Source organism: Oryctolagus cuniculus, chromosome 13 (assembly GCF_964237555.1).
Source record: "Oryctolagus cuniculus chromosome 13, mOryCun1.1, whole genome shotgun sequence".
NCBI lineage: Eukaryota > Metazoa > Chordata > Mammalia > Lagomorpha > Leporidae > Oryctolagus > Oryctolagus cuniculus.
In genome coordinates, this window is record NC_091444.1 from 31,092,925 (window position 1) to 31,120,863 (window position 27,939).

Here is a 27,939-nt window from a genome sequence, read left to right on the forward strand (position 1 = left end):
AATGCCATCCTGCCTCGGGGTCACGTTATATAAGCCTTTATATAAACAGCAGTGGCCTAAGGAGCACCTTGCATCCGACAGTTTGCGAAATGAAAAGCCGCAAGGCTGCAAGCTCCTTTGGAAAACGGCCGTGTTAGCTCACGGGGTAGAGCAGCACATCTGACGGGGCACTCCGACTCACAAAGTTTAGGAGAAGACAAGGGCTACCTCATTGCATTACAGGCTTTTAAAACTTCTATTGCTGCCATGATATGTTCATTCCACTTCATTTTTTTCCCCCTGTAGGATATCCACCAAGATTTGACAGTAGTAGTGCCAAATAGCAGAAATGCAATGACTACCCCAACACCCACAGCTCCAGCAGGGTCAGTGTGTTCACGCTTCCTCTCCACTTTGCTTGAAGCCCCAGGTTTGATTAGCCTGAACCTCTTCACTTATCTCATGTGACGCCTGGCACATTGTAAGTGCTCAGAAAATTACCTGCGGATTGACCTTTTCCCAGGAAAATTGCATATTTTATCAAAAGAACACCAAATGTTACACTTCAAATTTTATAAAAGAATGATCCCACCACACAGTATTTTGAAAATGTGTAATTTAGAAATAATGCATAATGTGAGGAAATCCATTTAGTCTTGAGAATTCATAGCACTTGGTATCTGGTGGCAAGGCTGTATACAGAGCTAGCAGTCTCAGCTGTATTTTCCTGGACTAGCTGTCTGTTCTAACAGGAATTAGGAGGCCTCTGGGACTAGTGCTGTGGCGCCAGCATCCCACATCGGTGCCTGTTTGAGTCCCGGCAGCTTCTGCTTCTGATCCATCTCTTGAAAAGCAGTGGAAGATGGCCAGAGTGCTTGGGGCCCTGCACCCATGTGGGAGACCCAGAAGAAGCTTCTGGCTCCTGGCTTCAGATTGGCCCAGCTCTGGCTGTTGTGGCCATTTGGGGGGTGAACCAGCTGCTGGAAGACCCTTCTCTCTCTCTCTCCCTCACCCTGTAACTCTGCCTCTCAAATAAATAAATAAATGAAGCTTTTTATAAAAGAAGATGGCCTACATAGACCTTCAGGCTGTATGTTAGGTTGAGGTTTCAGTTTCTAGTAGTTTGGGCATTCTTCAAAACCTGGACTCATTGTTTCTGTGAAAAATTAGTCACACGAAATTAGCCAACTAGCGCCCATCCTTGTCTGTTGTTACTTTTTCACTCTTCTCCTAAAGGAGGAGCCAGTAGACACTGCTTGAGGCTACACTTAGGGAAGAGAAAGCTCATCTATCTAAATCAAGGTGGTTAATCTAATTACCAAATTTCTCTCCATACACCTGCCCACGGGCTGCTGTATATCACTGTCCGTAGAAAACGCATCCTTCAGAGACCTTGCTGGGGAGGGTCTGCCGGTGCTGTTCCACCATGCATAGTTCTATAGAACGAACAAGTGGCAACAAGACAATGAGGGTAGGGCAAATATTGAGGATGGCTTGGGGAGGGCCCCAGCTGTCACATCATGAAGTTGTTCCCCGTGCAGTAAGGGTTAGGGCTCAATGAACGTCAAAGCTGAGGGGAGACGATGGCTCTCCAGCTTCTCCTTTGTGGACTAAACATGGGGACAGCATTGTTCACCTAACAGCAGTGCAATGAGCATGAAATATGCTGGTGTACAGCTCAGGCATTTTGCAAACTGTAAAACTGGATAAGAAGGAGACAGAGTCAAATACTTGGAACTTTTTTTAAGTGTGGATGCAAGATTAAAGGGTGAGTCATTAACAAATTTATAGTTAGGATGCAAGAACTTGGAAAGAAAAATATGAAAAACTGTTTGGAAAATGCATAGGTTGAGCATCAGGCAGCATACCGAGGTGACCTTAACCAGCATTTTGAAATGTTATGAGAAATTAGAAGTGAGGACATGACTGGAACATACGGTTGGGAATGCCACAGGTAGGCAGCCATTTTGAAGCTCTATTCACGAAGAATTTTGATTACAGATGCTGGCGGATAGGAAACAAAATGTAGTCCAAGAAATAGCGAGAGGGTTGGCACTGTGGCATAGCAGGTAAACCCACTGCCTGCAGTGCCAGCATCTCATATGGGTAGTGGTTCGAGTCCCTGAGCTCCTGCACCCTCATGAGAGACCCAGAGGAAGCCTCTGGCTTCTTACTTTGGATCGTCCCAGCTCCGCTGATGCGGCCATTTGGGGAGTAAACCAGCAGATGTAAGATCTCTCTGTCTGTCTCTCTTTCTCAATAACTCTGCCTTTCAAATAAAGTAATTAATCTAAAAGAGGGAGAGAGATAGCCAGGACTGTGGGTATGTGCAAACTCATGAAAGCCGAGGAAAAAGAAAATGTCACTAAGGATAAAGAGTCATTAAACACTGCACAGTTCAAGAACATGAGTTCAAGACAGGATCAATGGATTTGGTGACTGGAGGTCACTGGTGATCTCCGCAGCAGCAGGTGAAGTACGGTGGGGAGGCAGGCACCAGATCACAAGGGGTTAAGGAGTGGTCTCTGACTAGCGTGGAGACCTGGGCTGTGAGTTATGAGAGACTGATGGTGAACAAAGGAGAGAAGCCAGGAAGGCTGCTATTTGAGCAGTGACAATGGCATGGAGAGGGTGTTCTGTTTGTTCACTTTGCTTTTGTAATTAGAGGAATTCAACATGTCCATGGAGGGACTGACTGATGAACTTGAACCTTAAAAGAAAGAGTAAGATCAGCTGTGGGAGGAAGGCACAATCCTCTGAGGCAGAGAGGAGAGAAAAGGCTAAAACTGCTCAGCTTGACAGTGGCGGAGACTGGCATGATGAAGTGCATGACAGCTTCCAGTCTCTTGAAAGAATTACAAGTGACCAGGAACCTGAGTCATGTTGAAACTGCAAAGCAAGGCTCCAACAAACATAAGGCTGTCATATGTATATTATGACATTACTGAGGGCATTTAGCTAAAGGGATTTTTTGTTATCTTACAAACAAAACTGCTCAATGTATTGAAGCTTCTACTTTAAAAAAAAAAAAGTTTGATTTGCTTTAATGTGAAAGGCAGAATGACAGAGTGATTGAGACAGAGAGAGATTCCATCTACTGTTAACTCTCCAAATGGCCACAACAGCCAGGGGCTAGGTCAGGCTGAAGCTGGGAACCAGAAACTCCATTCAGGTCTAACCTGTGGGTGGCAGGAACTCAAGTGCCTGATTCATCATCTCCTGCTTCCCAGATGCATTACAAGGAGCTGGAACAGAAGCAAAGTGGTCGGGTCTCGAAACAGCACTCCAATGTGAGATGCAAGCGTCCCAAGTAGAGCTTAACCTACTGCTCCACAATGCCTACCTTAAAGCTTCCACTTTTCAGCCCATTGTTCTGGAAGTATGTGGACCTAGGTCGATAGTCTCATTGTCTGCAATGGCAGAGTTAAATAGAAATATATGTTATTAATGTATTTACCCTTCAAACAAGGAAATACTTTAGAAGGTCTAGCACTTGCCCATTCAGAGTGAGAGCAACAGCCGTATTTTAACAACAAAAGTCTGGAATGATAAATTAGAAACACAATTCTGATTGTTACACTGATCTTCAAACCTAGCAAAAACAACGAATATAACTGGTAGGTTTTAGACAATGCAAACAACTCAGACACATTCACAGCAAAGTTTTAGAAACTACAAAATCTTTCTTGCTGCTCTGGTTTCCTGTTTGTGATCATATATGTCAGCTGCAAATACCAAAAGTCCTTTCTGCTAAGCAGTCTCCACTAAGTAAACTTCAGGACAGGGAGCCTGGAACACAACAAGAAAATTGGGTTGTTCTCTCACCAGTGAGTGCAAACCCAGCAGCAGTAAGTCATTGAATTTAACTGCACTTCTTTTATTATTTTATTTTACTTTTTTACTGTTTATATTTCTACCATTACAGGCCTCCTAAGACTGTAATCTCCCAGTGGGTGCCTGGCACCAGCACAATAGGATGACCAGTGAGGCAGCAGGAAAACAGGTGATCTCTCTCCTCTTCCCTCTCTGTTGTATAAAAGGGGCTTAGCATGAATGAGCTTCACGATAGCCATCAACCATTTCTTATTTTTTTCTGAGCAATCATCAATATCAGCATCAAGTAGTGCAGCGACTCCACAACGAGTCTGGGCGGCAGAGTGAGCCCAGCATGCAAACGTTTTGGCTAATTTAAAATCCTTGTGCAGCCGAATCAAACATGACAAGACGATGGCAAAAAGAGAGGCTATTATCCCAAATGAGAGCTGGTAGATGGCTGAAATTGGTTTGAGTGGCAGAGACAAAAGAGGGGGAAAGAAGAGAAACAACTGAGAATGATAATCCCAGATAAAACAGGTTGCTTTCTTATATACGCGTAGACTCACACACACACACGCACATGTACACAGAACCACAGGAGAAAAACACATGCTCCCAAGTTGTAGTACTGAATGTATCAAGTGTACAAGCAGCTTGTCGAAAGAAAGAAAGAATACCAAAATAAAATGATATCGGACAAATCACAAGGAAAGATACATTTTAAAAAAATGTAACCCTTTCCATAGAAGTCTTTCAGTTTTAGGATAGCAAAACTGTCACTTCGTGTTTGAATGAAGGTGCTGATGTCTATCAGTCATGACTACGGGGAAGAAATGGGGAGTCATTGGGGCTGGCTCCTGGTGCACTAGGTTGATCCTCTGCCTGCAGTGCCGGCATCCCATATGGGCGCCGGTCATAGTCCCTGATGCTCCTCTTCCAGTCCAGCTCTCTGCTGTGGCCTGGGAAGGTAGTGGAGGATGGCCCAAGTGCTTGGGCTCCTGCACCTGCACGGGAGACCAGGAGGCCAGGAGGAAGCACCTGGCTCCCGGCTTCGGATCAGCATAGCACTGTCCGTAGCAGCCATTTGGGGGGTGAACTAATGGAAAAAAGAAGACCTTTCTCTCTGTCTCTCTCACTGTCTGTAACTCTACCTGTCAAATAAAAATTTAAAAAAAAATGAGGAGTCACTGATCTGGGACTGACAATTCATGGGGTAAAGTTGGCCAATGGGTGTGTGCTGAGAGCCCAAAGACTTACTTGTCATCTGGTCATCGAGAAACTCCACATTCTGGACTGGAGATGATGACAAATTTATCAAAGAAGGCAATAGGGAGCTAAAAAAGCAGGCTGATGGGGTCTTGAGCCAAGAACCTCACTGGGTTCCCCAGCACACACTGCCCACAGGTCAGCCCTGAGCTGTCCTCTGTAAGAGTAACAATGTAGGAAGCATGGGGGCTGGCGCTGTGGCATAGCAGGTAAAGCTAACGCTGTGATGGCGGCATCCACGGCTGCTCCGCTTCTGATCCAGCTCTCTGCTATGCCTGGGGAACCACAGTAGAAGATGGTCCAAGCCCTTGAGCCTGTGCACCCACGTGGGAAATCTGGAAGAAGCTCCTGGTTCCTGGCTTCGGATCGATGCAGTTCCTGCCGTTGTGGCCACTGGGGAGTGAACCAGCAGATGGAAGACCTCTCTCTCTCTCTCTCTCTCTGCCTCTCCTACTCTCTGTGTAACTCTGACTTTCAAATAAATACAACTGAGAATCACTCCACCACAACCCAGGATTGACAGGTGAGCTTTTCTTCAGTCTGTCTCCCCAAGCACTTACAGGGCTTGAGAAGGCACAAGATGCAGACTGAAGGCACTTGCAGAGCTAGTGATGGGTCTACCAGCACACTAGATGAAACTCTGTCTCGTCTTACTCCTAGCTGGCCCTGAGACCACTCCTGTGTACTTATGTCACACCTTCTCAGTATCACCACCTGGAAATTGGTGCTCATCCTGGTAATGGCGAGAGCCGGTCTAGTAGAGCAGAGAACATTCGTTTACTTCCCATTCCAATTCATTAAAGTGGTATCTGCAGTACATAACGATCATCCCTCTGAGATTAGCATTCATACACTTTGATAATGACTGAATCCTTCACTCCCTTTTGAGAACACAGAGGCCAGAGGTACACACGGTGAGGGCACATGGTGAATTTTAGAAACATATTGTGATTCTGTTAAAGAACCTCAACAACTGGTTCTACCTCTTTGTTAAAGGCGACTATGAGTCTTTAAATTAAAACAGGATTTGTTTTTCTAATTTTGGGGGAGTGAAGAAGGAGGCTGTGGAGAAGCAGGCAAGGGAGAGAGAGAGTAACCCACTACTCAGGGTAGACTCTAACACTGGTCTCCGCATAGTCCTTTTTCCATTTTAAAGAGTCTTATGGCACAGAAACTTGTTTCCAGTGTAGACATCTACCCTTTACCCCAGTGGCTAGCAGTCTGGTCAGCACCAGTTTGCACACGATCCTTGTCCTGGGGGATCCTACAGGAATTCAATCAGGAGGGAAAGCACAGAGGTGCTTGAACACTGGGCAGAAACAGCTGCCAACTTCATTTAGGACAGGCTTTAACGTGAAGGAACAAGGTCTGGGAGCATTTTGCTGCCCAGCTCGCGGAGCAGTTAAGAAATGCCTCTCTAGGACAGTGGCAGGCCAGGTGAAAACCTGAGCCGATAAGACAGGTAGCTTATGGCAGGTTTACCTTCTCATGTCAGTACCTCTTAACCTCCTCCCCGGCCTGCAGGGGCTGACATGGCTTGCAGTTCAGAGTAAAAGTCAAAAGGCAAGTGTTGGATTCTAACACCAGACCTCTGGGAAATGTACGTGGTAGTTCACGTAGGTTCAGCAGAGAGCAAACTTCATTTCTTTGGTAATCTTTATATTTAAAAAATGAAAAGTCAGAAGAAAACATCTGCATTAGGGATGACATAGATGGCTTATAAAAAAGAACATAAATCCAGCTTTCATATCTAGTTTTCATTTTTAAAGCTAAATCAAGCAACCCTCCAATATAAAGTTTTGGCCATTAAAGAGAATAAAATTAATTTGTCTAGAAGTTTGTTGCCAGATTGGACACAGCAAGGCCAGAGATATTTTTCTTCACTGTTCATACTGTTAAGAAAGATGAAAACAAAATACCCAACAACCAAAGATCAGTTTTGATGCCGGACAATCTTACAAGTAAATCCATGCTATAAGCCTATTCATTGTGCTGAGATCTATGTAAGGTTCTTAACTTCTTTTTCCATTTTTTTCCTCAGAGTTGAATTTATATCCTCATTCTATGCCTTAAGAGATCCCTGGTTCATGTTCAGAAAGATGTGGCTTCCCAGGGAAGTTCGATGAGGGTTCACAGAGCATCTCACTCATCTCCTTGCCTGCAGGGCACTTACTACCAAGGGATGCCATTAGGAGAGAAGGGTACCCTGGAGGCTGAACCCAAAGGACACTGGCTCTAGCTGCTGGGGCTGAGATTCCATTTGTCTTCAGAACATCAGGAGCCAGGACATGTGTTGTGTCACCAACTCCACTTCTTTCACCAACCCATAATATCCTTAAAGCAAGAAGTCCTTTCTGCCTGGAGGTGCAGCAGCAACCAGATGGTCACCCTAGATTCCAATTAAGTCAAAGGTGACTCATATTTAAGACAGCCAGAGAACAACCTGGCTGTTTCTCTGAGTTTTCAATGATGTTCACAAGAAGCTGTGCATCTCTCTCTACCCATTCGCAGGAAAGCAACACAACTAATATGAGATACGAAGGTGCTACGATTTCCTAGTGCATTTATGCCAAGAGTCTTACGAGGAGTAAAAGGTTGCTGAAGACTGCTTTATTGCCTCATGTGCCAGATGTGATTTGACAGACACAAATGTAGGAATAGTCTTCTTTGTGCTGATAGAATTCCAAAAAAACCTACGAAACTGGAATCCAGGTTCACACTTGTGAAATATATATATATATGTGTGTGTGTGTATATATATATATATATAAAATCAAAAATTAGCAAGCAGGATGGCCAGCATTGTGGTATAGCAGGTAAAGACACTGTGTGTGATGCTGGCATCCCATTTGGAAGCTGATTCATGTCCACATGTCAATCTAGTTCCCAGCTAACAGCCTGGGAAAAGTAATAGACAATGGCTCAGGTACTTGAGCTACTCACATGGGAGGCCTGATAAAGCTCATGGCTGTAGTCTGGCTCAGGTCAGGCCTTTGTAACCACTTAGGAAGTGAACCAGCAGATGGAAGACCTCTCTCTCTCTCTCTCTCTCCCTCCCTCTCTCTCTCTAATTCTGACTTTCAAATGAATAAATAAATCTTTTTAAAAAATGAGCAAACTTGAACAAACACTGGTCTGGGTTACTTCTTCTTTCTTTTTGCCTTGAATGGAATAAAATTATCCTTCCTACCTTGCCCTAAATCCACAATGACTAGCAGTCAAACAGAACGTTGAGTTGTTCCAGAGCTCAAATACTGATGAATAGAAGACAAATGAGACAGATTCTTTTCAAATTTTCTATGCACCTTTCTACATCATCCCCACAAAGAATGCTATTAAGAAATTGAGTTTTGTTTTATTATGTAGTTTGTGAGGGTTTTTTTCCAACCATAACTGGCAAGTGGGAGTTTAAAAATTGTGATTTTATTAACAAATGGAAGACAACCTTTTTTGAGACTAGGCTTTGCAAAATATTCCATCAGGAGAAGTGTTAGGTAGGTCGGAGAGACTAACTTTTCCAAGGTATTAAATTAAAAGATGTTGAATTACGTTAAATGCCCCACATTGAATTGACATTTCCCCTTTTTTAATGCAAGCTAAGATTGATGAAAAATACCACTTATCTACATTAAGGGTCAAAATCTCTCACAAAAGGAGCTTCTGGTTCAACACGCCAGAGCAGAGTCAGTCTTCCATAATCCAGGGACCAGGACGCGGATCACATTCTGATGATCCAATTAATGGTGGGATACTTTGCAATCATCCGGTGAGCAAGGCCCCTAACAGATTGTGGGGCTGTAACATCAATTTCTTAAGTGCATTTAAAGGATTACAAATGTTAGTCCTGGCTTGAGATTGAAACACCTATTGAGGTGCTCTGAACCACATTACTGTAATTGGGTAGCTGAATTAATGCCATTTCTTCTGATGGGCGAGTTGAATACATTGGAATTAAGAGTTCTTTTTTTGCTGTATTTCACTTTCCCATTCTTTCTTCCCTTTTTGTTTCCTTGGAACATAAATCTGAATTGAAATAACTCTTTTTTAATCCAGATAGCTTTAATTACAGCTCTCAGGAACCCAAGTATTGTCCTAATTTTACCTCATGCACTGTTTGGGTGTATTCTCCTTTGAGCTTGTTATCTTAATACGCAGCATTTCAACGATGGAAATACAATTCTTTTCTTAATAAAACTCAGGGAATGAGGGGAGGGGAAATGGGAGAGGAACAATCCCCCTTATTCCCCTTCTAGCTAGATGAACCTCTTTATGAACCCAGAGCACAGCACCTGCAATTCATTACAAGGCTTGGGAATTAAGAACCAAGTCCTCCCTAAACCTTTCACTTTTCTGGGGGTCAGCTCAAGTGAAGGTTCTCATTAGGGAAGAAGTGAATAGATGGGCATTGTCTGCATATTTTAACTCTACCAGAAAAAAAATTTTTTATCTCATTTTCCTTTCCCATCTTTATCTCCATGAAGACCCTCAACTAAAGGAAGTCACACAGCGTCACCTCTCTCTTCCAAACCTCCTCAAAGTTGTTTATGCCAGGTGAATCAGATTTAACTCCTCACTCAAGTCTACAGGCCCTACATGCTCTATTCTGGGACGCTCTGGCCTCATCAACCTTCTTTCTGCTCTCCAAAAACAGAGCTCCTTCTCCGTTAAGGCCCTTTGCCTTGGACACTCTTTCCTGAGTCTTTGGTCTACTCCCATAAGGTTTCTACTCAAGACAAACTTGTCAAGAGTGCCCTGACAGAACATTCCTGCACCCCATCCTACTCAAGTCAGCTGCTCTCATAATCTGCATTATCTTTCTTTACAAACTCACATATTTGTGCAAATTCTGTGATATAGGCACCATACACACTCAGAAAGATGACTTTCTACAGCAGGGACTTTGTTTTGTCCACTCCTGTAACTCAAGTCATCAGAACAGTACCTGACACAATTCAAACATTGTTGAGTTCAACTGAGCTGGATTTTTGCAAGGCTGATTTCTGCCTCATTATTTCAGTCTCAGATCAAATGTTTTCTGTACAGAGGACCCCTAAATGACTCCCATCTACAGTAGCACTTTCCCTACCCCCTCCCCAAATTGCTAGCTTATTAACTTGACTTACTGTCTTCCCGTCACTTATCATTTTCTGACATATTCTTTTTTTAAAGATTTATTTAAATCTTTAAAAAGTCAGAGTTACAGAAAGATAGGAGGACAGAGAAAGAGAGAAAGAATTTTTCATCTGCTGGTTCACTCCTCTGATGGCTACAATGGTCAGCGCTGGGTCAGGCTGAAGCCAGAAGTCAGGAGCTTCTTTCCAGGTTTCCCATATGGGTAGCAAGAGCCCAATCACTTGAGCCATCCTCTGCTGATTTCCTGGGCCATTAGCTATGAGCTGGAATGGAAGTGGGTCAGCCAGGACACAAACCAGTGCCCATATGGGATGCCAGCACTGCAGGCAGCACCTTTACCTCTGTGAACGATGCGGGCCCCATCCTCTGACATATTCTATGGATGATTACGTCTGTATGTGTGGGTAATATATTTTTTGTATATTTTCCCACTATAGTACTTAGAGTCCATGAGGACTGATGTCGCTCCCCGTCTTCGTGGAGGAACGACACAGGACCCTGCGCTGTTCTTTCGTCTGCTCGGCCCTCCCCGGGTTTGCTGCTGGTTCTTCCCGGGTTGGCTACTGTCCCTTCCACCTCCGTGGAAGGGCGGTTCCCCCTGGCCACTTTCCCCACTTCCGCAGGGGAGCGGCACACCGCCGGCCGGCTCTCTCGGGGGCTGCACAGGTGTTCCCCTTAGATGTTCCTGGTGCATGCCGTCTCTCTCCTCCTTTATAGTCCTCCTCTGCCAATCCTAACTTGGCTGCCCACACGCCGAGTATGCTGCTCTCCTCCAATCAGGAGCAAGTCCTACAGTTTATTGGCTGAACTGGAGGCAGCTGTGTAGAAGCTGTTTTCTTCTCTCCCAGCGCCATATTGTGGGAGAGCAGATGCATAGAATAAGTCTTAATTCCAGTAACTTAGTCTAGTCCGGGTTGCTCCCCACAACTGAAAAATGTGTTCCTATCTTGCTTACTTTGGTGTCTTTAGTGCTAAGAATTGCATTTGGCATGCAAAAATGATATCACAAATATTTGTTAAATGTGAATGAATCTAATTCAACCAGAGGTAGTTAGTCACAGGCAAAGAGCCTTGGTCAAAATAGTTACAGAGGACACAAATTCTTCTCACCTATTTCTATCAGTGGCACAATAAAGAATCTAAATAACATGAGGAACAATATTCATCATGCACTCCACCTCTGATAGAAAAGCAAAGCAGGTGGCCAAAGTCATTGTGGGCTTTGGCAGGGAGGCCTAGAAGAGCTGAAACAGAGAAGTTTCCATGAGAGCAAACTGGCCCTTGGCAAAACCAAGAAAGAGGTGATGCCTGTCAAGCTGCTCCCTACACTCCTGGTCTGCGCCTGCTCCCTGTTTCTGAGCTGTACTGTTCCCCACATTCTGCCAAGTACCCAGTGGCCTACTGTAGTACCTGCCTCAGCTCTTTCCTTCCCCCAGAACACTCCTCCTCTAGAACTTTCTGACTCATGCTTGGGCTTCTTCCAAAACATGCAAATTCAAGCATCACACTCTTCCAAGTCTTTAGCCTTAGACATAAGCTAATGTCATAAACCTCTGGATCTGCAAAGCAATGGCTGGCACTAGGAGTGAACAAGACCCTGCCCTGCTAGAAAAGTGATCCAAACATATCCTCCACCTGAGACACCTCTGCTCCACTCTCTGAAGAGGAGGAAAAGGAGACTTCCTGTCTACTACACCAAGAAGGAAACAGCCTAAAGAAATTCCCCATTGCCCCTTCTCTTTGCTTATTACAGTAACTGTCTCATCTTTATTTAAATTCCTAATAAAAGCAATTTTTTAAAAACACAGTAGAAAATTTAGATCATGTAAATAGAGGAAAATTTAAAGTACTCTTAATCCTCAAATCCCTAAATAATTACTTTGTAGTTTCTTTTTAATCTCTTTTCTTTGGACATTTTTCCATAGTTAATATCTTAGCTTATATTTAGTTTTCAAACCTACTTTTCCCCACTTACTGTATTGTGAAAGTATTTTCATGTCTTTAAAAATTCTTGCTCAACATTTTAGGCAGGATAGAATATCTCAATACAGGGATTTATTGCAATTTACTTAGCAACACCTTAGTAAACTGTTGGGCTATCTTAAAATATTGACTTATAAACAAGGAAACAATAAGCCTATGTTATTGTCTAGAGGGGCTGGAAAACCTTTTCTATAGAGGGTCAATATTTTAGGCCATAAGAACCATACAATCTCTGCCCAGCTACTCAGTTCTGTGCAGCCATTGACAATATGTAAAATCAATGGCTGTGGCTATGTTCCAGTGAAATTTTTATTCACAAAACAGGTATTGGACAAGATATGACCTAAGGGCAGTATTTTGCCCACCAGACACTTGGTCTTGATCTCTGACTGCTTTCTCAGAAGGTCTGTAAGTAGAATCACTGGTTCAAAAGATGAGAACATTTGTAACACAGTTTCTATACACATTGTGATCTTAAATATGGTGGTTTACTTGCTTTTTCATGAACTCATTCATTCAGTAACTCAGACCCATTAACATTACTCAACAAGGAAGAAAACTGAGGCCCAGATAAAGCTGTCGATTTTTCATTTCATTTGGCACTGCCCTTCTGTAGTTCTCCTCAAAGGCAGACACTGTATAAATGATTCAGAGGCAGAAGGGAAGCTCCCAGAGATACTGATTGCAACAGTGCAATTGCTAAGAATAGACAGTTTCTTGGATTCTCAGGGCTTTGATAACTCCATTTTCCTTCCAGGTAAGTAATTCAATGGCAGTCAGCTGCAGGGTGACAATTGCTTTTTTTATTTTAAAATGAGTATGACAAGAGATGGTTAATCCTGGATTGTGATTACTGCTTAGGTTACAGAGGTAAGTTGACAATACCAGGTATAGTTCCTCTAGGCCTGCTGTGCAGTTTCTGCTACCAGGACTCTGAAGATGTGTGAGGGTATAAATGTCTTCCATCTAAAGTTTTCGAGCAATATTTAGTGTTTTCATCATAAATCTGCTCTCACATGGCATTATGCTCCGGTTTTAATTTTATTTAATAAACTGTATAGGAATAGAAAGCCCATTTGCTATTTGTCTTTATTCTCAGCATAAACGTATCCTCAGTCAATCTCAAGGAAATTCAAAAGGTACTATGATTGAACTGGAGTAGAAAAGAAAGGGATAAATTTTAATTCCTCAATTGACTTTCTTCAGGGGACCACCAGCACTTTTTGCATCCTGTCATGTTTTCTTCCTGACTGTACCAATTCATCCCTTCCCCTCAGCCTATCAGAGATGATGGGGTTGGAATGAATCTTGTGAGTCATTTTAGTCCAGACTCTGATGCTGCCTGAGCAGTCTTCATTATTCTCAGGCATGGTGTGTCTCCCTAAATAGGGCATGTCCAGGTTTGTGAGTAGGCTGTGTTAGGAAGAGCATTAAACCCAGGTGAATTTGTGCTTCATGTATGGTCTCTAAACAAAGCACCATTACTGTTGAGCTGGAGAGCCCATAGACACTGGGCATCCAGTCGGGAAGAAACTGGTGGCAGCTATGACCTCTAATGCTCTAAAACAATACTATTGAGGGATCAGACAGGGAATACTCTATTCTTGCATCCTTGTAAAACATTTATTGTATTTACTTGAAAGGCATAGTTACAGAGAGAGAAGGAGAGACAGAGAGGAGAGTGAAATTTTCTACCTGCTGGTTCATTCCCCAAATGCCCACAAAGGCCAGGGCTGGACCAGGTGGAAAGCAGGAATGTGGAACTCCATCTAGTTTCCCGTATGGGTGGCAGGGGCCCAGTCACTCAGGCTATCTTCCGCTGCTTTCCCAGGTGCATGAGCAGGGAGCTGGATCAGGAGTGGAGCAACCGGGTCTCGAACCAGTGCTCATGCGGGTTGCGTTGTCGCAAGCCGTGCCACACCACTTGGCCCTTTTTTTTTTTTTTAAATATAAATAAATGCTCTTACAACATGGTAGAACATGTTGAACATGGTAGAACAGGTCATCATTTCACAATCTTAGCACTAGTAACACTGGGGACATAGGATTCTTTGTTGTGGGAGCTACCCTGTACATTGTACAATGCTGAGTGGCATCCCTGGTTTCCACCAGAGGCCAGGAGCTGGCTGCCCTGTTTTATTAACCCAGAATGTCTCCAGGTATGGCCCAACGTCTCCTGGGGGTTGGAGGTGAGTAAAATCATTTCAGTTAAGGAGGACTTAAAATGGCAACTCAAAGGTAGCAAAGAGCCATAAGCACATGGTGTACTTGGCGATTTCCTTGTTGAAAATGTTTCCAGTCTGCCAAAGGGAGCAAGAACCACTTCCCTGAGCTCTCTCCGGACACATGAACGTCTTCTCTACCTGTGGGTTTCTCTACTTAGCAGTCATCACAAAACCACATGTGTCTTGGCCTGTTTTTTTTTTTTTTTTTTTAACTCATTAGGTTGCCCTGCTCAAAATGATTTACACGTAGACAATTAAACTTAAGCCCTAAGGACTAGTTAACTGTTTAGCAGTGTATACATTTCATATAACCATTTCCATACATCTAGTTTTAAATTCATTAACAAAAATTAATGGCCTCCGAGTGCTCTGCATTGCGCAGCATGTTGCTATGCTGTGCCTGCTAAATTGCCGCCTTCTATCACTCCTCCAGCCATCGCAGAGACAGTTAAACTTTGCTGTGCAGGAAATGTTGCCTACCAATTTGCAGCAAAGCTCATATTTACTATATTTAGTGTGAATCATTGACGGAACCTCAGAAAATATTTGTCTCTGTTTGGTGTGTCTTTGGAACATTCCATCAGCTTTAGGGAACAGCGCATGCACTTTTGTCACTCTGAAAAATTATTGAGAAGCATTTAATAGGCAATATTAGCTTTGCATATGCATTAGAATTATATATTTTATGAATATATCTTTCAACATAAAGTCCCCTAACTACACTTAAATATCTTGTGTTTTTTCTCCTGGCATGCTCTATGAGAATAAAATGCCTTTCTGATTGAACTACTAAGGATCCATTCATTATCTTTTAATTTCTGAATATCAATATAAAGAGAAAAATTAAGCGATCTCTTTTCTAAAATCTTACCACCACATTTTGACATATTTTGAAATTTTTTTATAATCTAAAAAATATTCCCTATGAAAAAATAATCCTCAATCATAATTTACCAATGTTTATAGTGTTCACCTCAGGTTTGAAAGAGAGTCAGGGTGAACTAATTCATTGTTTACACTCAGAATCCTAGGTGGCCAGTCCCATAAAGGTAGTACAATGCACTGTATCTTTCTTCTCCGTACTTATCTTAATCTTAATAACTAGCCAGACAACTGACTCCAGAGTCTGAGGCTTATCAACTGGAATTCGTCACATGAACCCAACAGAAGACAAGAAATGCATTATACAGCACTGCTATACAAACCATTATCTTTCGATATTTAAAGGTATGCATTCAAAAGCCTATATAAGGCTTATATTTATTTATTTATTTATCTTGTGCTGAACTCAAATTCCACTTGTTCCTATTACGTTTGATAGCAGATCAACAGAAATTCTCTTGTTAGGTGTTATCTGCAAAAAGGAGTTTACTCCCAAGAGATCAAAAGGATTCTTCCTGCTTCATTTCAGCATTGGCTATCGGGAACAATCTGCTTACAAAACTCGCTTTGATACGGATTATTTAGCAAACATATTAATAATAACATAAAAAAGCCCATGTCCTTCAGATATTCAGAAATGTCAACTGCTTTTAGTTGAAATTTCAGTGTCTTCCCATTAGGAGGTTGCCTGGATTCCTTCAGTGTAGTTTACACAAACAACAGCAATATTGAGCCATCTGCACTACAGTTTTCCCAGATCATGTCCAGGGTTGAAAATAGGGCATGACTCTTTTACGAAATTTATTCCTTTGGTGGATGATTTATTGCAAATATTTCTGATTACGGTTTCAAATTTTTATTCTAAATAAATAGAGACTCTGAGAGGTAGAATGCACTGAAGTTTGCATCTACTATAAAGTTTTTTTTACTAATTTTATAGGATATTTTATTATGTCCATAATGAGCTACATATTTTTATTGGGTCTTCAAACAGAAAACACACAATTTAAAAATGTAGATGACTGCATAAGCAGCACCTTCCAAGTGAATATTATCTTTGAAAATCACTGTTTCTGATTTTTTTCAAATGAAATGAATTGTGAAACTCTTTGTTGAATAATAGTTATGTTTATTTTCAACTATGCTGCTGATCCAAATATACTTTCTAACAAATGTTATCTATTACCTTTTCTCTTCTTCAGAAAAAAATCAGTCCATTAGCTATTTTACAGAGTTACAGAGAGAGAGAGAGAGAGAGAGAGAGGTCTTCCATCCGCTGGTTCACTCCCCAAATGGCCACAAGGGCCAGAGCTGCGCCGATCTGAAGCCAGGAACCAGGAGCTTCTTCAGGGTCTCCCACACGGGTGCAGGGGCCCAAGGACTTGGGCCAGCTTCTACTGCTTTCCCAGGCCATAGCAGAGAGCAGGATCAGAAGAGGAGCAGCTGGAACTAGAACCAGCACCCATATGGGATGCTGGCACTTCAGGCCAGGGTGTTAACCTGCTGCACCACAGCGCCGGCACCTTGAATTATTATTATTTTTTTTTTTTTACAGGCAGAGTGGACAGTGAGAGAGAGAAACAGAGAGAAAGGTCTTCCTTTGCCATTGGTTCACCCTCCAATGGCCGCCGCGGCTGGCGTGCTGTGGCCGGCTCACCGCACTGATCCGAAGGCAGGAGCCAGGTGCTTCTCCTGGTCTCCCATGGGGTGCAGGGCCCAAGCACTTGGGCCATCCTTCACTGCACTCCCTGGCCACAGCAGAGAGCTGGCCTGGAAGAGGGGCAACCGGGACAGAATCTGGTGCCCCGACCGGTGTGCCCGCACCGCAGGGCGGAGGATTAGCCTAGTGAGCCATGGCACCGGCACCCTTGAATTCTTAACATTAAGGACACATTGCTTATGGTGGGAGTGACATGAAGTTCATTAACATTTGCATCCTTAAAAACCCACTGTTGGTGGGAACGCAAACTGGTTAAGCCACTATGGAAGTCAGTCTGGAGATTCCTCAGAAACCTGAATATAACCCTACCATACAACCCAGCCATCCCACTCCTTGGAATTTACCCAAAGGAAACTAAATTGGCAAACAAAAAAGCTGTCTGTACCTTAATGTTTATTGCAGCTCAATTCACAATAGCTAAGACCTGGAATCAACCCAAATGCCCATCAACAGTAGACTGGATAAAGAAATTATGGGACATGTACTCTATAGAATACTATACGTCAGTCAAAAACAACGAAATCTGGTCATTGGCAACAAAATGGAGGAATCTGGAAAACATCATGCTGAGTGAATTAAGCCAGTCCCAAAGGGACAAATATCATATGTTCTCCCTGATCTGTGACAACTAACCAACCACAAAAAAGGAAACCTGTTGAAGTGAAATGGGCACTATGAGAAACAGTGACTTGATCATCCCTTGTCCTGACTGTTGATGTACAATTTAATATTTTATCACTTTTAGTATTTTTTTGTTCTAGTTAATACTATTGGTTGAACTCTGTAATTAACACACATTTATTCTTAGGTGTTTAAATTTAACTGAAAAGTGATCCCTGTTAAATATAAGAGTGAGAATAAGAGAGGGAGGAGATGTACAAATTGGGGCATGCTCAATCGGACTTGCCTCAAATGATGGAGTTAGAAATGTGCCAGGGGATTCCAATACAATCCTATCAAGGTTGCATGTACCAATGCCATCTCACTAGTCCAAGTGATCAATTTCAGTTCACAATTGATCACACTCATAGGTTATGAATCAAAGGGATCACACAAACAAGACTAGTGTCTGCAAATGCTAACTGATAGAATAAAAAAGGGAGACAACGATCCAACATGGGAAGTGGGATACACAGCAGACTCATAGAATGGCAGATGTCCTAAACAGCACTCTGGCCTCAGAATCAGCCCTTAAGGCATTCAGATCTGGCTGAGGAACCCATGAGAGTATTTTAGGCATAGAAAGCCAAGACACTCTGGAAAAAAAAAAAAAAACACCCTAAATGAAAGATCTCTGTGAGTGAGATCCCAGTGGAAAGAATGGGCCATCAAAGGAGGAGGTACCTTTCTCTGAAGGGAGGAGAGAACTTCCACTTTGACCATGGACTTGTCTAAATAAGATCGAAGTCAGAGAACTCAAGAGGCTTCCATAGCCTTGGAAACTCATGACTAGAGCCTAGGGAGATTTCTGACATCATAAACAAGAATGTCAAATTGTTAAGTCAACAACAGGAGTCACTGTGTACTTATTCCTCATGTAGGATCTCTGTCCTTAATGTGTTGTCCAATGTGAATTAATGCTATAACTAGTACTCAAACAGTATTTTACACTTTATGTTCTGTGTGGTGCAAACTGATGAAATCTTTACTAAAAATATACTAAATCGATCTTCTGTATATAAAGATAATTGAAAATGAAAAAAAAGAGATATAGTCAATATTGAACTCACCACAGGTAATTTCAAAACAAAGACTTCTTTGAAAAATGGTACCATATTTGGAGACATGCTAACAATTAGATATAGTGAAACATTTGAATGTGCATCTTTGATCAAATAACTGTCTAATTCATTGGATTTCTATCTCATTTATAGCAATTATCAAAGGTGCATTTGTTTACAACACTTCAAGATTTGCAAAATCGAAGGTAGTAAAATTTAACATGAAAAGGATATATATATATTTTCCTAGGAATTAAACTCTTCCTATAATCTGTAATAAATATCCTCTTGTTTTCCAAAATAAGAATGGGAAAGATTAATGATAGTTATTGAAGGTTTTACAGTTCTCACTAAATCTATTGCTGAAGCATTTACCAAGAATGAAGGGCACAAAAGTTCTGTGGAAATATTCCTTAGGAGATATGCTAGATAATATCAAGATATTTTATCAAGACTGTAGTATGAAGTACTAATGAATGTTTATCTTGAAGACTTGGTCTTCTAGTAACTTGAGTCTAAACAGAACAAAGCACAGTTTATGGATATGTGTTTAGATGCAGAGTTTACTTAACTAATACATGCAAAATTCTCTGTGCCAACACTGGGTGCTGGTTTTACTGAATATATTTTATATTGGATCACATATTGTGATGTAATCATACTTTTCTGAACTCTTCTTGGAATTTCAGGCAGGACTAGAAAGAAAGGTTAAAGATCTATCCCTAATTAGAAAGATAATTTTTTGTAAAGCAGGAGTACGTACCCTTTTCAGAGTGCCCACTCATAACTAAAGCTATCCACTCTGAATCAGCCTGACCTTACACCAGTGAGATGCATTTGCCATTTCCCCTTCCACTTGGCATCATAAGCAGTTTTGAAACACACAGCAGTTTAACTTATCATGGACTGAATGTTTATGACACCCCACCCCGACTCAAAATTCATCCATTGGAATGCAAGGTAATAGCATTAGCAGTTGAAGACTTGGAAAGCAATTAGGCCTTGAGGCTAGGGCCCTCATGGATGGTGGATGGGATTAGTGGCCAGAGCGCTCCTCTCCCCACCACCCACCCACACTTCTGCCATGCAAGGATATAAAGAGAAGGGGGACCTCACTAGAACCTGACTGTACTCTGAGGTTTTGCAGCCTCCGGAAGTGTAGAAAACAATTTCTTCTGCTTGTAAGCCATTCGGCCTTTGGTGCTTTGTTACAGCAACTCAAACTAAGATGTCCCTGTTGCCTGCCAGCTTGCATCTCCCACCAACCCTACTAAGTAAGGGTCCTGTTGTGTGTTCATAAACATTATGAAAATAAACAAGACCCATCAAACAAATATTAGAAACTGGCATTTAAGGAGAGCAAAAAACTCTCATGAATTGGGCCATGATGGCATCACCTTTATAAAACAAAGAAGTATTAGGTATGGCTCAGTGAAAAGGAAAGAACCCAAAATCTTGACAAGGTACCTTCAGAATGGGCAGGAAGAAAGAACAGAGGGGGAGGGCATTTGGTGTAGCAGTGCGGATGCCTCTTAGGATGTCTGAGTCCTATATTGGAGCACCTAGGTTTGAGTTCCAGCTCTGCTCCTGAGACCAGCTTCCTGCTGATTGTGCCCTGGGAGGCAGCTGGTTATAGCTTAAGAGTTAGTTCCTAGCAACCATGTGGGAGACCCAGATGGAGCTCCTGGCTCCTAGCTTTGCTCTGACCCAGCCCTGGAAGCTGTAGACATTTGAGGAGAGGAGAATCAGCAAATGGGAGACCTGTCTCTGTCTATCCATCCATTTGTCCATCCACCTCTCAAGTAAATGAGAATCTATAAAAAAGAAATAATGGTGAGCAAGAAATGACCAGTGCTTGCTTTGGCAGCAGATATACTAAAATTGGAATGATATAGAGATTAGCATGGCCCTTGGGCAAGGATGACTTGCAAATTCATGAAGCATATTAAAAAAAAACTAGATGAAACATATGAAACATACTACTGCTAAGTTTACTAGAAATCTAAAACTTAATGCAAAATCAAAGCAAAGAGAAAAAACTCATTTCTCAAGAGTTGCTTATGCTTGGTTTCCTTGGAACTTAAGAATGTTCCTTCAAAATTAGATTTAGTCTAAGGCCTTCATCCTTGAAATTCATTATCATCATCTTTAAAGGGGTTAGCAGCTGTCTTCATAGAGACCACTGATATATACTGTGTTCTTGGCACTCTCTTACAAGGATGCTAATAAAGAACCAGTATTAGTTAATCAAGATGATGAACACAACAATGGTAAGCAGGATATTGTGAGGAAATTCCTTCAAGTTGAAACCATGGCACGCACATTGCAGTTAAAGACATTTTAAATAAGATCAGAGAGTTTTGATGTAACTGCAAAAACAGCTCACGTATCTGCTAAGATTTTATTGTCTGTCACACATATTTTGGCAATTTAAGATATCCTGTAGTTTATTTCCACAATGAGATTATGCACTCCTGGAAAGCAAGAAAATATTTTTGTTTGTCTTGCTTAGTATAGGAAAAAATTGAGCATAGATAAGCAGGCATTTAGATGCTAAGTTACACTGAATTTTGAATAAAAGTTGATGTATGGGATGCCTTAAGAATCATAGAATTATTGAGAAAAATTGAGCTGGATCACCTGATTTTTTTAATATAAAATTAAAGCCTCAAATGACTGAGACCAAATCCAGTCAGGATGTTTAGCTCCAGAAATAGGACTTACCCAGCCATGTTTTCTTACTTCCCATCATGGTTCTTGCCAGACCAAAGTTTAATCGTTCTACTCTTTTTTTTGATAGATTTCTTTATTTTAAAATTTTATTTATTTTCATTTTTTTATTTGAAAGGCAGAAAGAGAAAGACACAAATGCAGAGAAAGACACCCCCATCTGCTGGTTCACTCCCCAAATGCCTTTGGCAGCAAGGGCTAAGCCAGGCTGACCCCAGGAGCCTAGAACTCAATCCAGGTCTCCCATGTGGGTGGCAGGGACCCAAAGACTTGTGTCATCATCAGCTGCCTTCTAGGGTGCACATTTACAGGAAGCTGGAGCAACAGTGGAGGAGCCAAGACTCAAATTGGGCACTCTGATATGGGATGTGGTGGTCTCAAATGGAGACCAACCAATGTGCCAGACACCCCTTCATGTTCTACTTTCTCAATACACATTTGAGTCATTTTGACTATAGCCCCTGCTACTTTGCAGGTCTAAGAAGACAGTACTATCTGTCTGCTACATGTATTTTGTGTAAATGAGATATTATAGAAGTGTCATTCACCTACAGTATATTAGTCTATTAAAACCCCTTCCTTTTGCAACCACTTCTCAAACTTTGTAGTACTCTGCCTTGGTTGAGGACATAAACACATGTCCAAAATGTTTGTACCCTGATAAGTATGTATTATGCTAAACAAATGAATCAAGTTAAAGGTGAAAAGAGCCAGGTCTCTTGTAAAGCAGTGTGGACAAGCTGAGTAGCAGACTAGTAGCAATAAGAAGTGAAAGTCCCCGAAATCTAGGCCTAATTTGCAAAGTGAATGCAACATGGTTATCAACCCACCCATCACAGGCTACCAGTTAGCTCCCATATATTGTGTTGATATTATCACAATCAACTGCAAAAATGTACAGTGATACACATTCCTCCTATAGAATAATGAAGTCCAAACTCTTTTGTATGATATTTTCCATTTTCTCTACATTCTCCCCCAACTTAGCATCCTACTTAGCAATGACACTCAGCTTCCACATACCCTGCCTCTCCGGTCCCTCCACTTTTCTGTGTCTTTCTCCCTCCTCCTTATCTTTATTCATGTAGTCCCAGAACTTTAAATGTCATCACTATGCACATTCACTTCTCTTCCTTTATGCCCCACTCCTAAGGCATCCACCCAGCATGCTCTACCTCTCCCTCAAAGACCAGCTGAACTGGACTCCTCATGGGGCCATTCCTTCCTTATCTTTCAAGCTCCAATGAAGCCTTCGTTGAGGTGAACATCCACACTGAATTGCTTTCAGTGCCATCTCTAGCTTTCATCTTTTGATTTTATCGTTCCTATTTTTCAAGCACTTGATAATTTCTTGATAAAATGATTCAATTGCTTTTCTACTCAGGCCTATTTTAATTGAATATATTTTTGCTATAATTTCTAGTTTTCAGAAGTCTATCTATACCTTCCTTTAAAAAATATTTGAAAGGTAAAGTGACAGGGAGGGGGAGATACATACACACACATACACACACAGAGGGAGAGGGAGAGGAAGGTAGAGAGGGAGAAAGGGAGAGGGGGTGACAGGGAGAGAGGGGGTGACAGGGAGAGAGGGAGAGAGGGAGGGAGAGAGAAATAACATCCTCTGTTTTACTCCCCTAATGGCCACAATTGCCAAGGTTGGGCCAGTCTGAAGCCAGAAGCTTGGAACTCTACCCAGGTCTTTCATGTGGGTGGCAGGGACCCAAGTATTTGCTTCATTTTCCACTGCTTTCCTAGGTACATTAGCAGGAAGATGGATCAAAAGAAAGCTACCAAAACTAAAACCAGCACTTTGATATGGGATGCCAGCATTGCAGGCAGCAGCTTAACCCCCTGTACCACAACTCTATATGCTGTAGAACATGTGTGGCTTCTATTAAACCTGAAACACTGTCATAATCCTGACATAGAGAATAAGCCCAGACACAATAGCATCAACGACTGTGAAGAATCTGGGAGTCAGGCTCTGCTGGCCACTTCTGCAGCTGCCACACAGGCTCTCCATATCTCTTTCTTACTAGACCATAATCTTCCAGGATATCAAGAGGCTGCCTGATCTTTGTATACTTGTTTTTATTTTTTTTTGAAAGATTTTATTTATTTATTTGAGATGTAGAGTTACAGTGAGAGGGAGAGACAGAGAAAAGTCTTCCATCCACTGGTTCACTCCCCAAATGGCCACAACAGCTGGAGTTGGGCTGATCTGAAGCCAGGAGCTTTTTCCAGGTCTCCCATGTGGATGCAGAGGCCCAAGTGCTTAGGCCATCTTCCACCACCTTTCCAGGCCACAGCAGAGAGCTGGATCGGAAGGGGAGCAGCCGGGACTAGAACTGGCCCCCATATGGGATACTGGCATGTCAGGCAGGGGATAAACCTATCGCACCACAACACTAGCTCTCAGATCTTTGTATACTTTTTAAGTACCCAAATGTATGCGTGAGTATAAATATAAATAGCAGCTCAATACATTTTGTTGAGTGAAATTTACTCAACAGTCCAACCTAAGAGTATGCATCTATTCTACTTTGACTTCTTAGGTCAGGAGAAACAGATACATGTGCAAACAATGGACATGATAATGTCTTTACAAAGCCCATGGCAACTACTTATGACTGCCTGACAGCCTTAGCTGATGGATGCCAGAAGTGGACAGTCACATGGCTCAGTCCTCTAGAAGTACTCTGCTCTTGAAAAATACCTGTGGAACAACAGATTGCGCCTGGCTGGAGTCTGTCAGGTTGGGCTTTGAACTCAATGGGTCAATGTCAGGCTCAGTTATGGAGGAAGTTGTCCTGTATGTATTTTTGTCCAGAAGAAAAAAGGTAATATTCTTTGTTTTTAAAAATTACTCAGGGCCTATGGGCAACTGATATGATACTTGGATTCAAAACATGGAGACAAAGAACATTCCCACTGAAACTGGCTTGAACAACAACAGGGCTTATGGACACAGCCATGTGCCTGGCAACAACAGACACCTAAATAACAACAAACAGGAGCCTGTCTTTTGCTGAAAGTTTCTGCTAACGTCATTATGATTGACTTGATTGTTTATTTGGTGCCAAATGTTCTATGAACTCTCTCATTGAAATCCTAGGAAAATTTCTGTGGGTACTACTATTGCTCCAATTTACAGGTGACTAAAGTTAAACTCTGAAAATACTATACACATTCAAAAGGACCTATCTGTGGCCAGCTGGAGTAGAAAACAAAATGCTTTTTTTAAGAAAATGATTTGACAGGCAGAAAGACATAGATCTTCTATCTGCTGGTTTGCTCCCCAAATTCACAGCTGGATTGAACTGAAGCTAGGAGCCTGGAACTCATTCCAGATCTCCACATGGGTGGCAGGAACCCAAACACCTGAGCCGTCACCTGCTGCCTCCTAGGGGGCACATTGGCAGGCAGTTGTAGAACGGGAAGTGGAGCTGGGATTTGAACCCAGGTACTCTGAAAAGGGAGTCCCAGTTGGTGCCTTAAACCCTGAACCAACCACCTGCTTTTCAAACTTGGTGTGAAGAAAGTCCTGCCCGGGTGGCAACAACTCTGAATACACGACACATGTGAGGATGATTCCCCTCCGTGCCGCATCTACACTGAACCCCCGCCATCAGCCTTTCCACGGTCGCTCACAAACAAGCCAAAACATCAAACCGCAAGTCTAGCTGCCAGGATGCCAGGCGATGAATGTTTCTGCAGAAAATGCTTCCAAACAGCGGCTGCCTTGAAACCCGGCTGAGCGAAGGGGCTGTGTATTTTGTGGTGTGTTCTTCCCCTTTCCATTCTCATTTCTTCCTCTCATGTTTACGGACTTTATCTCAACGCAAGGTAAGGCAGTGGTGCTGAATAATGATGAGGTGCTTCCTTCTACAGGGCAGCGGGATAGCCTGAGAGTTTCAGGAAGTTTGCAAGTCATCAAGTGTTTTCTTTTTATTGTCATCAAAATCATTATTACCTGGGTCACTGTGTTGACACCTGTGGACACCAAAGAGGCAAAGTATTTCGGTTTTCTCCTTTTTTCCCACTGTGTCCTCTGGGATTATGACTCAGTTCCTTTGGCTTTTTATTTAAAAAAAAAAAAAACTTTCTATGAAAAGAAAATATGGAATTGATGCACGTATATTGGGTAGATGGAGACATGGATCAACAGAGCTCAAAAGTGATGTGGAAGAAATTTTCCTGGGAAGCGTGATGGGCACTTTTTCTGCACGAGTATTACTAATTGCTTAATCGATGTGCCTGTTTCTGTCTCTCCTGTACACACACATCCGCGCACACACTTAGGAAAGAACACACACCATCTGACGGTGAAGAAACTCACCGTGACCAAAATTGCTTTGGACCAAGACCATCTGTGACATCAAAACAGTTTATAACAGAAAGGACCCAGGTACAGGGAACCCACAAAATAGCAGCTTATTTAAAAACCAAATCCACTCCTTATTGAAAGTGGTGATATTTGAAGCACACACAAGTAAAACTAATTTAACCTTTGGAAAGTTATCTCTGGAGACAAGAGTCAAAATCCCTTTATAAGATTTTTAAGCACTGCAATTATTGACGAGGAGTATATTACTTCAGTTTTCTCTGATCAGGAAGAGAGAAAAAGAGAAAAACCCACAAGAGACATCAGCAGCTGTCAGGCTGTTTTCCAACTGCAAAGAGGTAGTTTACAGTGGGCTTGTGCCAGTCTCTTAAGACCCAGTTAAGAAGCCTTTTTAAAATGCCTTAAAAAGCCAACTCATACATTAATCAAGTTGAGCCCTCGTCCATACTTACTGCAATACATCAATTACTATGTCTTTTTTTTTTTTTTTAATAAATTCCGGTTGACAGCAGACACCTTATTAAGGCCCACTAAAATGATACAATAAGTAGAAGGCTATTAATATTGCTCTTTTTCCTCCCTGCTATTGTCTTGCTGTGCTGGTCTGCAAACACATTCAGGCTGCATTACAATTAATGCCAGTGGAACTCCTTCTAACGACTTCCAGCTTGCTAATTTTTTACGCTAATAATAAAAAAAGGCATTGCTATGCAAGAACGACCCCCTTTTATCATGCTAGCATAGCACACCAGAGAGTGTCTGCTATTGTTCACATGAAAGACAATTAAACCCTGGAACATCAAACCTAAAAATGACAATCTGCTAACCAGCACTGGGCAATGCTCAATGGTTTCTTCTATTTTCTGAACTGATAGAAAACAATTCTCTAAAGACACTTCTTTCCTGTTCTCCTTTAACCACCCTTTGGGGGGGAAAAACTTTAAAAAAAATACCCTTTGCTGATTTATGCATCTCTGCTTAGAATTTATTAACTGTCTAGGGCCAATTTCACTTCAACACCCCTATTGCCTGCAGGTTTAAATTCTGGACACATCAGAAGAAATGCACCAATATCACCCACATGGTATCACATTTAAAAATAAACATTAGAAGCATTCTTTAAAAATGCACACAATATAAAAGTCTAGAAGGAGGAAAAAAAAATCTCATTCTGCAATTCTGTGTATCTCATCATCTCTGGGGATCTTGCCAGAGTCACAGGGTATTCTAAACACTAAGTCTAGTCCAGATGCTAATTTTCCACTAAGCCAAAGTAAAAAAAAAAAACACCACCCTGTTCCTTCATTCTTAGCAATATAAAGATTCATTCACCAAAACACATGCTCATTTACTGGAAAAAGTACCCCTTGTTGGGCTTTATTTATAACACAGAGAACATAAATATACTCACTTAGAAGTTCACTGACTTTCTCAAATAATTTTCAAATTGTGACTGGCATTCTGTCCATAGAATAATGAGGACTGGAATGAGTCAGAGAGCCCCAGAAGTCACCTTGACTATGCTACCTGCTCACCTTGGGATCTTGATCAAATCTTCTCACCTCTCTGAACCCATCTCTTCATGATAAAATAAAACGGAAAAATAACTCTTTCTTCAAGCACAGTTAGAATAATGAAACGAGAAGATGGATATGAAATGATAGGAAAAGCAGACCACTACAACGACAATAAATAAATAAATGAAGTCACTGGATGTCCTCACTAGAATTGCAGTAAAAGTGTTATTTTCTGTTTAGCAGCTAACGACTCCCAGATGCTAGGCACGGCCACACCTTACATTTCATCAGCAAGTTTCCAGTGAAGGGGCTGGCATAGTAGGTTCTTTATATTTGATACTTTATTTAATTTTCACAAGAGTTCTCTTGCTGGGGATGATTATTCCCTGTTAACTGCAAGGTGTCCAGCATGTAACAAATCTTTCCAGGCAGACGAATCAATTAATTCACAGGCTTTTATTGGGGTTCCACTCCTGGGCGAGGTTCCCGGGTCCCAACAGAGCAATAGAGTGGGGGCGGGGAAGTCGCATGTCAGAAATTGGGAGAGCTCCTCTTATAGATACAGGGCATGGGGGTTAAAGGTTGAGGCGGGTCTGATCCTCACTGGTTGACCTTTAGG

General features: G+C 41.9%; 1 protein-coding gene and 1 pseudogene across 7 annotated transcripts in view; one reads left to right on the top strand and one right to left on the bottom strand.

Annotated features, from left to right (window-relative positions):
* Positions 1-27,939, bottom strand: part of ESRRG (estrogen related receptor gamma) — a 656,681-nt gene that overhangs the window by 358,499 nt on the left and 270,243 nt on the right. The gene's annotated exons all lie outside the window — the stretch shown is intronic.
* On the top strand, positions 20,581-20,680 carry LOC127483615 (U6 spliceosomal RNA; annotated as a pseudogene).